This window comes from Cibotium barometz, chromosome 55, assembly GCF_041138505.1.
Source record: "Cibotium barometz isolate CiBa-2024 chromosome 55, ASM4113850v1, whole genome shotgun sequence".
In the NCBI taxonomy this organism is placed as follows: Eukaryota; Viridiplantae; Streptophyta; class Polypodiopsida; order Cyatheales; family Cibotiaceae; genus Cibotium; species Cibotium barometz.
Genome location: NC_141100.1, coordinates 13328222 through 13341489, shown reverse-complemented (window position 1 = coordinate 13341489; position 13268 = coordinate 13328222). Strand labels below are relative to the sequence as shown.

Below are 13268 nucleotides of genomic sequence, written 5' to 3'. Positions count from 1 at the left end.
TTTAATGAGGAAAAGTGGTGGTGTAGGCTCATTGGTAGCCCTTTGGCATTGAGTTTTGGCAAGTAGCAGATGGTAACTTTGTCTCTTAGATTAAGTAGGTTAGAATTTTCTGGCAGGAATATAGAATGTATGATGCAAGGCAGAAGGCCTCAGCCAACACATTCACTAACATCAGGGTTTCCTTATCCAATAACTGTACCTGCCTAATAGCTGCTCTAGTCTAGGGACAGAATCGATTCTTCTGCACTTGGATTCTTGCTGCATGCATACGAATTGCTAGCCTGTGGATTTGCACCCAAAAACTGAACAACAAGCAGGAGAAAGAAGGAAAGTTCTATTAACGCGTCTACAAAAGACCAAAGGATCTATGAGACCAAAAGTGAGACCAAAAGTGTTATGTATCCATGAAGTGACAAAATCATGGAAAAAAACATGATTAAAAAAAAAATCCAACCAGAGCTGACAGAAGAAACAAACAAACAACAGCCCTGTAAGTGCCACTGGTACAATGCTACAATGATTATCATGTGAGGGGATCTAAGTGGGTCCTCGAGATCTATGACTGTATCTCTGGAGGATCTTTTGGATGTGAAATTGTGGGTTGGAGCATCTCCTCGGACGAGTGGGTCTTGGCCATCTAGCTCGTTGCACCTGAATCGCTCTGTCTAGGGAGACGCCTTTTAGGTAGGGTGGCACATGTGTAGTGTGTGCTGTCTGGTCCATCGAGTAGGGGCATCAAGGCCAGGGCTGTCTCGTGGTTGTGCTTTGTCCCGGTTCGGATGAAGGAAACTCGTAATGGTGCAATGTGAGGTATCTGGGGTCTGTCTCTGTGCCTCTCTGCATAGCTGATCTCTGTGGCGGTGCAGCTCAATCATGTAGAGTCCGAGGCATCACTGGTTTGGGAAATCAATGACCTGAGACAGTGACCCAAATCCCTCCTTGAAGAGGCAAGGAAACCTCCCTTGCATCTTTTATTACTGTGGGCATCTGCAAAGACAATGCTCCTGTGTCTCGACCTCTAGCAAATAGAATCAGCAAATCCTGCTGTCTCCTGGTAGTGCCCTGTGCATGCCCAGTCTCCACCCTTAGGTGATGTGATGAGACTCTGATCCGGCTGATTGCAATCCTCATGGCATGTGATATGTGTCTATAAAGATAGCCAGGCTTCTGAATGAAGCCATCATCTGTAAGCCTCATAAAATGGTCCTGGTAAAATTGCATCTTCGTATAAGAAGGTGCAGTGGATCCGACCATGTGACATGGGTCTCTAGTGTGAAGAGGTCAGCTGATAAGTCTATAAATGTCCTGGCGGGTGAGAAGTAATAGTGGTGCATCCAAACTGTTGTGGAATGGGGGTAGGTAATCCATATGAAGCCCATGTGAGAAGAACTAGTTAGTAACCTTGGCATACCAAACCCTAATATGTCCTGTCTCAGCTATGTTGCCTAGATGACTCTTAGTGCCAGTTGAAGGAGCCTGCCTTTGTCCAAGGTGTAGATGTGGTATATGAAGGTAATGTCTGGAAGAGGGCATCTACCAAGGGGACTGCTCCAAACTCTGCAAGAATAATGGAGTGGGGCACTGAAGGCTTACTTCGAAAGCATTCATGAAAACATCATGACCTACCTCCCTGAGGTCTGGTCCCCAAAAGGAGGCCCCATACATCACAACAAGTGTCAGAAGTGTGTCAAAAAGCCATTCCTTAGTGCTAGGCTCTTGAAAGTGAAGCATTGTTGCTCCAATTGAGCCAAATCGACATACCCTCTCGTCAGCAGTTGAGCCTGTGCCGATGGGCACACAGTGAAGTAGGGTCCAGAAAAGGTGACTCCCAAAGTATACATAAGATGAGACAATGTCTACTTGATCCCCTGCATATGTGAAGCCAGTCTGGAAGCCACATGGCGTGAAGTGTTGAAGATCTTAACCTTGCCAAGGTTAACTGTGAGGTGCCGCTACTCACAAAAGGCATGCCTTCAAGTGTCTCAATAGCCCCTCTGCAAAAATAGGATGCAGACAGCGATGCTAGCACCAATTGATCCAACCTAGACGGTTCTGTGGGATTCTGGTTTTGTTTTGCCCTAGAGGAGAAGGGATGATACATCGTGTTCCATCGTCACTGATTCAACATGTCTCAACGACAGCAAAAGCGTAGGCAGTTCCAAAAAACCATTATGAGACTGCAAATCAGACAAGGAACTTGAACCTGAAGAATCAGTTAGCCTTGGAGAAGCTGTGTGAGAGGGAAGTAGCCAAGCAGATGTCGGTTATCAAGCAGTTAGTTTACGCATAAATGCTTTCTTCTTCCTTGAGAAAAACATCTATGCCAGCAATCACTGGCTTTATCTCCAAGTCATACAATTTGTAGCCTTTCATTTTCTTATTCTATCCAACCAGTAGAAATACATTTGAGCTTTATCAAGCTTTTGTGTGGTTTCTTCAGGCACAAGTCTGTAACAAACGCAACCAAACACTTGGAAATTGTGATATGCGGAAGCTCTTTGTAGTCTTCTTTCAGCCCTAAATACTGCATAGGAACTCTTGATGCAAGAACAATCAACATAGACAGAGAATAGAAAAAGAGAGATAGAGATAGAGGGCTGTGTATTCGGTATATTCATATAGTACAAAAAGATAGGCTCCCAAACACCAATTAAGCTGGCCAATCAAAGCAGTCGGCATACAGAGAACCAGTTGGCCCACATCTGTTGTAAATTGTTGCCGACCACCTTCATAGCATGTTGCACAGTGGCCGACTGGTTCCGAGTCCTCTGGGCTACCTTTTGGTGCATACTTGAGCATGGCTAGTGTCCTAATCAAATGTCTATCTGCTGCCCACCAAGGATTGGCCTTCGTGTAGGCATGTCCATGTGCATGGACATGACATCCCCTCTTGCTAACCTTGATGATGGGATTCCAACCTTGACCTTGGACAATTCTATCATCATCCTCTGTCTCCACATATGGTCTCCCATACTTGTCGTCATCCTTCCCTTCTTGGCAACCTTTTCTGAAAACCTTGCCTTAGGTCTCTGAATCCACTCCAAATCTGATGTAGAGATCTGTGCATCTGCTCCACTTTGTCTCCTTGCTTTTTTTCCCTGTCTCTAAACACAAACATGAATCCTCCTTCTTGAAACTGAACCTGGCACCACTGGCTTCGTCCCTTGGAGTGCGACATAAAAGCTTTCCGGGGCAGCCCCAACTGGCTACCAACTGTTATGAAACCCTCCTCTTGGGTTTGCCTGACACCAGCTTCCATGTGGAAGCTCTGGTAGTCTTCTTTTAGCCCTAAGCACTGCATAGGAACCCTTGATGCAAGAACAATCAACATAGATAGAGAATAGAGAGAGAGAGATGGCTGTGTATTCAGTATATTTATATAGTACAAAAAGGTACATCATTCTGTGGCTTTTGGCCTACCAGAAGGATCATCAAAAGCCTATCTATGACCTGACTCCATAGGGGAGTGAGATAAATGGACTGATCTTAGCCTTGCCTTTTTATAGTGACCTGGCCGACTGCTGGTCGGCCAGGTCCTTTGGACAATAAATGCCAAAAAGCTGCCAACCACCTATAGAAAGCTCTCCACACCTAGCCGACTTGTACATGTCCTCTTGGATCTGTTCCGGTACTTGACAAGATCCTACTCATGTCAAAATCTGTGCTTATCTGCTGCAAATCAAGGATTTAGCCTTGGATTACCATGTCCATATGTGCACATAACATCCCCTTCTGCTAAACTTGATCGCAGGTGTCATCATCCCTGTCTCCACCTATGGTCTCCCACACTTGTCATCCTTCCCTTCTTGGCAACCTTTTCATTGAAAACCTTGCCTTACGTCTCTGAATCCACTCCAAATCTGATGTAGAGATATGTGCATCTGTTCCACTTTGTCCCCTTGCCTTCTTGCCTTGCCCCTAAACACAAATATGAATCCTTCTTCTTGAAATTGAACCTGGAACCCTTGCTCTACCCCTTGGATAAATAACATCCCTTGGAGTGCTCCAAAAAAGCTTTCCGGGTAGCCCCAATTGGTTGCCAACCCTCATGAAACCCTCCCCATGGTTTTGCTTGACACCAACCAGCTTCTGGGCGTCTTGATGTAGAGTTACTCTCCTTGGACGTGTGCACTTCTTCTGGGACACCAACAACACTTAGCATAGCTGAGCTTGATGCTCTGATACCATTGTGACATGCGGAAGCTCTGGGTAGTCTTCTTTAAGCTCTAAGCACTGCATTGGAACTCTTGACGCAAGAACAATTAGCATAGACACACACACACACATTTTTTTTTTAGTAAAACCAGTAATTGTTATATTTTCATAAAGTCAATATACAAGACATTAGACTCCAAAGGAGAGCCTAATGGAAGCACACAAGAAAGTTTACATAATCATATTCTCCAGAGTGGAGAATATCCAAAGATCAAAAGCACTCGAAGAAAAGCTGAATACAAGATGCATCCATGTCACCCTCAAGGCAAGCAGCATATACAGACTGTCGCAATGAGGCTCGGAAAGATTCATATGATTGGAGATTGTGCCTTCCCAAATATGCAAAATTGTGTTCACTCCAGATGGTCCATAGGGCCCAATATCTCACCCAAAATAGAAAAAGTGAGTATTGGGACAAAGTTCTGAGATGTCTGCCAAAGAGCCAGAAATGTTTTCCAAATCTATGAGTTGGGAAGCGAAGGCAAAGATAATCAGAAATACGCCTGAGGAGGATCCTAGAACAAGGACAATGCCAAAGCAAATGAGGAATTGTCTCTGAAAGAGCCATACATCTTAGACAGGTGGATGATGCAATATGGCGTCTTGCAAGTGTAACCCCCACTGACAATGTACCTGTCAAACATCTCCAGAGGAAAAGTCTTTGTTTCAAAGGCATTCTACTTTTCCATATCATTCGAATATTCTTCCTCCACCATGAAAGGGGTTTCCTTATATGCCATAAAGAATTGCCATATTGCTGGATCCATGGAGCAGGCTGAAGTAAATGATAGGCTTTAATGGAGGTTAGAGCGGGGAGAGGAACAGGATGAGTGCCTGTAGTGGAGGAAAGCAACTGCCAATCCATAAGCCGATCCATAGGAGCCATAGGAGGAACTGGTAGAAAAGGAAATAATAAATCAGCAATTTTCTTCCATATGGTCCTGTGATGCATTCCCAAAGGATAGGAAGCCATAGCCTGGGGAAAAGATAAAACATATCCCTGATCATCCACCACATCTTGTATATACCGAATTCCCAATTTAGAGAGGTTGTATGCTCGGATTGGTTCCTGTAAGGCAAGTGGAGTGTCAAAGATGGCACTCCAATGAATACTTTCCTGTCTCATGGAATTTGTCCCCGAGCAATTATTAGGAGCCCATTTAACTTTTGAAAGTAGCTGTTTCCAGTCCATAATCAAAGCAGTAGAGAAAGGGCAGCCTGGTATCTTTCCTGCAAATCTCCCAATGACAACCTCCCAGGGATCAGTAGTCCATTGGCCATAAGCAGAAGTCCTCATATTAACACACATAGATGCAAGCATACATGTCCATGGCTGTTGTTGGCGGAAAAAAGTATGCAGCATAGTGATTTTCCTTGCAAGGACATGATACCGCACATTTAGAATATTTAGACCACCATGCATCCTTGGGGAGCACAACAATTCCATCTTCATCAGTCTTAATGCTTTCACTGCCGCTTTTGTTCTCCAGAGTATTTCCATGGCTTGTGACATAAAGGCTGAAATATCCCGAGAGGACCAATGTAACAATGGCAAATAAAATTGCACATATGACATTACAATAGACTGCACTATTCTGAGCCTGACATGAAGCGGCCAGGTAGATATCTTCCAGAAATCCAATTTATGTTGCAGTCTTTGTAAGACCCATTTGAGCTGCTGCTTCCTAGTAATATGCCATCCTATTGGATATCCCAAATGCCTGACTGCATCTTTTGAATTCACCACTTGCCCAGGCCAAAGGAGAGAATGCCAATCACATTGTTTGAGAGGAAGTAATTTAGATTTGTCAAAATTAATATTCAGACCAGCTGCCAAGCCAAACAATGAAAGCGTGGTCATTAGCATATGTACTTCCTGGGGTGAATTCTGTGGCATGAAAAAGGAATCATCAGCATATGCTTGAGCCAAAAAGGATGATGTCCCAGGGATTGTGAGCCCTTTCATCTGCCCTGTATGTGTCAGATGATCAAGATACTTTAGAAGGGGATGGGTGACAATGGCATATAGCAAAGCACTAAGGGGGCAGCCCTGTCGTACTGATCTACCCAATGTCCATGAGCGGGAGAGATGGTTTCCCAAAATACACTGAGAGGTAGATCCAGAGTAGAGCCAAAATACTGCATTTGCCATCTTGGGACCAAAACCAAGTTTGAACATGATTTGAGAGATGAAGTCCCAGTGAACAGTATCAAATGCCTTAGCAATATCCACTTGCAAAATAAGTACATCTTGATGGGAGTACTTAGCATATTCAATTGCTGTCAAGGCATTGGAAATGTTATCATGGATTTGTCTACGCGGGATAAATCCATATTGATAAGGATGAAGACCCACATCCAATATCGTATGCAGCCGGTGCACCATCATCTTTGCAATAAGCTTATAAACTACTGGCATCAAAGTAATGGGCCTCCAATCCGACAGATGATCACAGAGATGTTTTTTAGGCACTAGTTTTACTATGCCATGTTTCCATGAGTGTGGCATCTGGTTTGCCTGCCAGGCTGCATTGATCATCTGTAACAGGACTTCATTCAAGTCATCCCAAAAGACAATATAAAATTCCACCGTAAGGCCATCCCAACCAGGAGACTTATGTCTGCTAAGGTGAAACAATGCATTCTCAAGCTCTGTGGCAGTGAAAGATCCCTCCATGGTAAGAGCAGCATCCTTATCCACTATTTCAGAGACATGTCGAAGGAATTCATTCCTAGCATCAATCATTTGATTTGATGGGGAGCCAGGAGGGGAGAACATGTTCTGAAAATAATTATGGCATTCATCTTGGAGATCAGAGAAAGAGTGCGTCCATGATCCATCCAGCTTTCTAACTCGTAGGCATGAATTTTTCTTACGAGTAGCATGCAGGCCCTGAAAGAAAGCTTTGGATGAAAGGCCCTTATCCATGAGGGGCTTCGTTCTCGCCCTGATCTGCCATTTATGCAATTTTCTCTGATCATTGGCATGCAATTGAAAATGAGCATGTGAAAGAGCTTCCTGTTCATCCTCAGAGAGAGGTCTTGACTGAGAAAATTCAGTCAGTTGTGCTGTCCTTTTTGCTTCTTTGATCTTATTTCTCCATTCAGACATATACCACTTGCCATAGCTGCAAATGATATTCTGCAGTCTGGTAACCAGGCTGTCCCATGCATAATTGATATCCTCCTGGGCATGCTGAAACAAAGGCTGTATTGCAAGTTTAATCATTTGCTGGAAATGTTGGTGCCTTAAATAGGCCTGATTTACATGCAGTAGCCTGCTAGAATGGGAAGGCAAATCATCCAAAGGCAGGCCAATGTGTAAATCCATCCAAAGCGGAGCATGATCTGATAATCCCAGGGAAAAGTCAATGGAGAGATGAGGACTGAAATCTGTAAATTGATGAGGATAAAAGAGGTACCATCTGTCTAACCTTGCCCAGTATGTGGTGAATGCATTGTGATGAAAAGTGTATCCGGGCAAGGTTTCCTGGAGGAGCAGCCATAAGTCTTCAGCCTGCACCGCAAGAAGCATACTCTCCCATTGCTGCCTTTCCAAAGATAACATGTGAGATTTAGAAGTAGTGTTATCTCTTGGCAGAGGGGAATTGTTAAAATCTCCACAGATGAATGCATTGGACCTCCATGGATATCTGGATAAGGAGTCCCATAAAGAAGCCCTCATGGCAGAGGTCTGCGAAGCATATACAGAGGCAAACTCAAGTATATCCCCATTGACATTGCATTGTATAACCAACCATCTGCCACTACTGTCATTAAAAGCTAACTGAGGCTGCAACTCATGTCTAGCCAGAATACATACCCCTGAATAAGTGGAGGTGCCAGCATAAAATATGTCATAGCCACTAAAATATCCATGCTGACCTGCCATGGAATGTTGATTGTGCTCTTGTAAACAGACAATATCAGGCTGCATTTTATGTACATAGTGCCACAAAAGTCTCCATTTTGAAGCATTGCAAAGACTCTGTACATTGTATGTAAAGCACTTAAGTGTTTGTAGCATGTAAAAGATATATACAAGGTGACATCAGAATGTACAACATCAACAAGGCAAAGGATCGGCCTGCATGGGTTGCATTCCATCATGGCCCATAAATGAGATGGCATTCTCTTCTTCATCTGAATCACATATAGGGATGCCCTTTTTCAAAACCCCGACCCAGTTTTGTAGGACAGGAGCTGAAGTAGAAGCCTGTCCTGGTGAAGGAGAAGAAGCATCCCATTGTCGAGATTGAAGGGGACGTTGCTTTAATGCAATCACCTTCTTGGGTTGTTGAAACCCATCATGATCAATCACTGTAGATTCTTGCATTTTCTCTTTTCCTTTGTCTTTTGCTTTGGCAACAGGTGATTGTATCTGATTGATGGACTTGGCATTCTTTGCCGCATTTGCAGTGGGTGTCTTAACTTGGAGCTTTTCATTCTTTTCTCGTGTCTGAGGCGGCAATGCATTAGGGGGGGGCTTATGTAATACCGTTGGGCATTCAGATGCCAAATGTCCATATTTATGACATGCAAAACATGCACCTGCAAATACACCCCACTTCAATTCGAAATACTTCTTGCCCAGCTGCACTCCCTCCACTTCCACCGCAATAGAAGGAGGGGTAGGTATGTCGGTATCCCATAGGATACAAAACCTGTTACGGTTGCCCATGGGACGTGGAGGACAAATTACTTGTCCCAAAGCAGCAGCCAGGCCGGGCAACTCTTCACGCATATAATCTGGAAAATTAACAACCTCCACCCATACAGGGCAATGATGCCTGACAAGACTTTGATAGTCCTTGTTGGGGGACCATGGCATGGCATGTACCATCTGTTTCCCGTAAAACAAGGGTGAAAATTCAAGCAACCTTTGCTTGCACGCAGCATCCGACAAGTGCACCTCATAAAACCCTCTTGATGCAAAGTACACTCCCTCTACAAAACATCCTCCAAGGATAGACTTTATCCATTGCGCAACATCACTTGCAGCCGGGATTTTCCCTGGAAAGAAAATTATCACTGCCGTTTGTGACAACCTTCTGAGAGGATTCACTAGGGACGGCAATTTCAATTTATAAGTAACCTCCGGGACAGGTTTGCCCCATTCCTGACGGGACTGCAAGAAGTCATCTTTAAGTGTATCAAATACATACTGAGCTTCAACAGTAAGCGCATCATCTTGTATTGCAGGCTCTAACTGACGGCGTTTGGTCTCTGCTTGTCTTTCCTTACGAGCATATGTACAGATATCTGCAGCAGTAGCCATGTTGATATTTAGGCTGAAACAGGAGGGCAGATGTGCGAAGGGGTAAATATACAGAAATCAGAAAAACGGCCTGAGGTAGACGACAGCAAAAGGGGGAGGTACAAGGCAGAAAAGAGAACAGGGGAAGGAAGCTGGAGATGAAGGCGGCTAATCCTGGGTGCTGGAATCTGAAGCGCAGCCTGCAGGCTGTGCAGCGGCAGAGGGCAGAAAGACTGCGCAGGTAGGAGGGAGACGGCGAGGGCCTGGGCGAACTGTTGGGGGCCTGTTCCGGTGGGAGAAGGCGGCAGCGGGGGCAGCAGATAGCAGCGCAGGCAGGGCAGGGCGGCGGCAGCAGCAGCAAGCTTCCTCTTCTCACACACACACACACACACACACACACACACACACACACATCATAGACACACACACACACACACACACACACAAAAAGAAAGAAAGATATATTAAGCGTCTACTAAAGACCCAATGGGCCTATGCGACCAAAGTGATACAATAATGTCCATGGCATATCTCATCATGGAATGGAAAATAAAACAGAAAGAAAACATAAACATAGCTATCTCATTGGGGTGATACAAAACTGTCCATGGAAACTCATCATGTAATACTAAGAACATAGAAACATGAGAGCAGCATCAACTCCGAGTAGATGGTATACCACTCTCCAAAATATCAAGCATGGGGCTAATGAGTATGGCCGAGAGGTCTCCCTCGGGCCTCAGCTCTGTCACGTGGAAAGGTAGCTCGATGGCGGTGGAGCATGTCCTGGATCTGGAGCTAATGAGGTGATCGTGGCCGAGGGGCCGGGGGCGTCGGGCATGCGGGAGTGCGGAGGCTCAGTCCGAGGTAACTCCTCTTGGGCGAGGTGGGTCCACAAGATCCACTATATCGGTGTCCTCCACCTCCTAGGTCCAAAAGAAACTGGTGATGGTTGGCTGGCAAGGGAGGGGGCGGGGTGGTTGGGGCCGAAGCTCTCTCAAGAAGGTGTCCCTGTGTCTGCGGAGCTCAAGTAAGAAAAGTCTTAGGCAACGGTACTGACATGGTTTGGAGCATCATCGCCCTCAATGAAGAGATACATCACAGGAGATTTCCAGCACTATTGGGGTGAAACAAGGCTGCCCTCTATCACCCACACTTTTCGGCCTCTACATTGATGAGATCTCGAGCTTCATTGATGGATTAGGCGGGGTTGGTCCCACACTGGCAGGCATATTGATCCCCATACTACTTTATGCAGATGACATCGTCCTCCTCTTAGACTTAGCCGAGGGGCTTCAGAGACAGTTGGATGCCTTATAGGACTTTTGCACTCAACGGGACCTCTCTATTAACCTTGGGTAATGGTCTTCAATACCTCTCGCCCCTTCACATCCAGATTGAGCTTCACATATAGAGGGGATCTTGTGGAGATTGTCTCATCCTGTGTCTACCTTGGTGTCACTTTCAATGGCCCAATTCACCATGCTTCCCGCAACACATGCCAGAGTGACACGGGGATATGCAGCCTTGAGCTTACTTGAGCAGCAATGCTTCCAGGTGTAACTCGCGGTGGGTGCCCGGGGAACTAGGACCTTTGACACACTTGTTGATACCATCAATGCATATTAAAACATTTAAACATGGCCACAACCTTAACACATCCATCATCATTTTGCATGAAACATGAAAGCTGGACAAAACATCCACAAAGACCATGCCCTTTGTGAAGAAGGTGGAGGTGGTGGCACGGGGATCTGGTGGTGGTTGTAGTTGTGGCTGATGGGGGATATGATAGAGGGAGTGTGCATAGGAGTGCCACGTGTCTAGACAAGTGATAGGTGTGGGAGGGCGATGTTCTTGGAGTTTCCTCCAGGGCTCTTTAGAGTTCAGCCCTAAGAAAAGTCGATATAACTCCTCTTTCCAATCGTAGAACTCCCGTTTCTTGCGTTGGGTGAGCCGTTGAGAAATCCGTTACGCTTGGCGCTTCGTGATTTGCCCAATCCGTACCTCATGCTTAAGACAGGAGCGTGTGGCTCGGGCATTCGTCATCATACCAATAGTTATGGGGCATGGAACCGCAAGGTGGCTTGGCAGTAGATCACCGCGTGTAGATGAAAGAAGCGATGGCGGATGTGTGGAGTATGGTGGTGAGCTGTGATGTGAGGGTGGGTAGGGGGACAATAGGTTCCACAGCCTGGAGTTGGCGGTAGATGTGATTGGAGTAAACAAGGTCAATCTTGTGATCAAAAAGGACCTAAGTGTAATGTGAGATGGGGGATGGTGGCGGAGGGACGGGTGGGGTCTGCAGGTAAGAGTGAAAGAGAGGTAGGCATGGTCAGCTTCAAAGGGGGGTGGCGGGATGGAGAAGTCGGGGAGAAGGTGTGCCAAAGTCGGAGATCCCATAAGGCAATCCATGGGGCTAGTACCTCCTGAGTGAGGGAAGGAGGTGAGGGCATCAGAGGAGGGCCATCGAGACATCCCATTATAGATAACGAGACCATGTGTAGCTCCCAGCTATAAAATATCTCCCATACACTGTGATCTCCTCACGGTCCTGTGATGATCTTTGCAGCCCTGTGTCAGTGATGTCCAGCTCTTGTAGTCTGATAGGGTCGTCCAGATCAAGTAGTGGGACCTGTTTGAAAGATCCCTGCCCTCTCCGCGCAACGAAATCGGGGGGTTCTAGCAGCGGAAGTAGCACTTCTTGTGTAGGGCAGAGCCTCTCACTCGGGGCCTCGCCCACGGATATCCGGACAAGAGACTAATCCCTCGGTTCTTCCAAAACCGAACCTGAAAAAAACTTCCCTCGTCCAGAAAGCACGGGCGATTCCTCCAGGATATTTTTATTCTAACGTAGTCAAGAGCCTTAACTAACCAAACTGATCTGACCGAACCTGTAAGTCACATGGTCAGATGAAGGAAGAAACTTGCACTTGGATCATAGAGACCAACGCTTTTTTTTCTCAGCGAGAGGCACAGCCGTTGATTCTTTTCCATAGAACAAGACTATCCGAGATTTACTTCATCTATCGTACCATAACAGAATTAGGTCTCATTTTAGGGACCCATCAGTCCAGCCTAACCCCATTCAATCCCATTGGTTAGCCAACCGCCCAATCACTGTAGTGATAGGATCCATTTATGAATTTGGTTATGTTTTGCCCCGGGTAACAGGGAAAAGAGTTCCCAGGCCTCCTAGCCGACGCTTCATGCAAACTTCAAGATAGTCACATCACTTACATACCTAATATGAAATTGCTTGTTTCACAGATTCAGCTATCTTTAAAACAATCTTTTAATGAAACCATAGTATCACTCATCATAATCCTCCAAAATATCCGGTTGAATTCTAATTTCCAATCATTCTTCATCGGTGTACCTATGGCATCATTGGCAACCATAACGATCACCACCTGTCCACTCAGGGACCTTTTCAATAGTTCCTAGCTCATAGTACTCGGAAAATATATTCACTTATAAAAATCCAGATGGACTCTTCGTTGAAGATCAGCAAGATCAACCAACAGATCCATATAAAAAAGCCATGGACTCATCTGTTGAGGACCAACAAGGTCAATTAACCAGATCCATACCCGAGTTCAGAAAACAACTCTAACACCTTGTTCCATTTTCTTCCTCGACGCACGCGTGGGTATCTTCGGCGACCTAGAGCCCAAGCACCGTACGGTGAGTACCTACTAGGATCCTTCGCAGGTCACCTAGCGCTTCACTCATATGCCGCTTCCTTGGTCCCTCATCCACCGTACCAGAAGCTCACCATTCAAATCGAACTGAG

The 13268-nt window shown here is 45.6% G+C and overlaps 1 protein-coding gene across 1 annotated transcript in view; it reads left to right on the top strand.

Moving 5' to 3' along the window:
• LOC147607390 (putative methyltransferase At2g41040, chloroplastic) overlaps positions 1–13268 on the top strand; it is a 111275-nt gene that overhangs the window by 43191 nt on the left and 54816 nt on the right. The gene's annotated exons all lie outside the window — the stretch shown is intronic.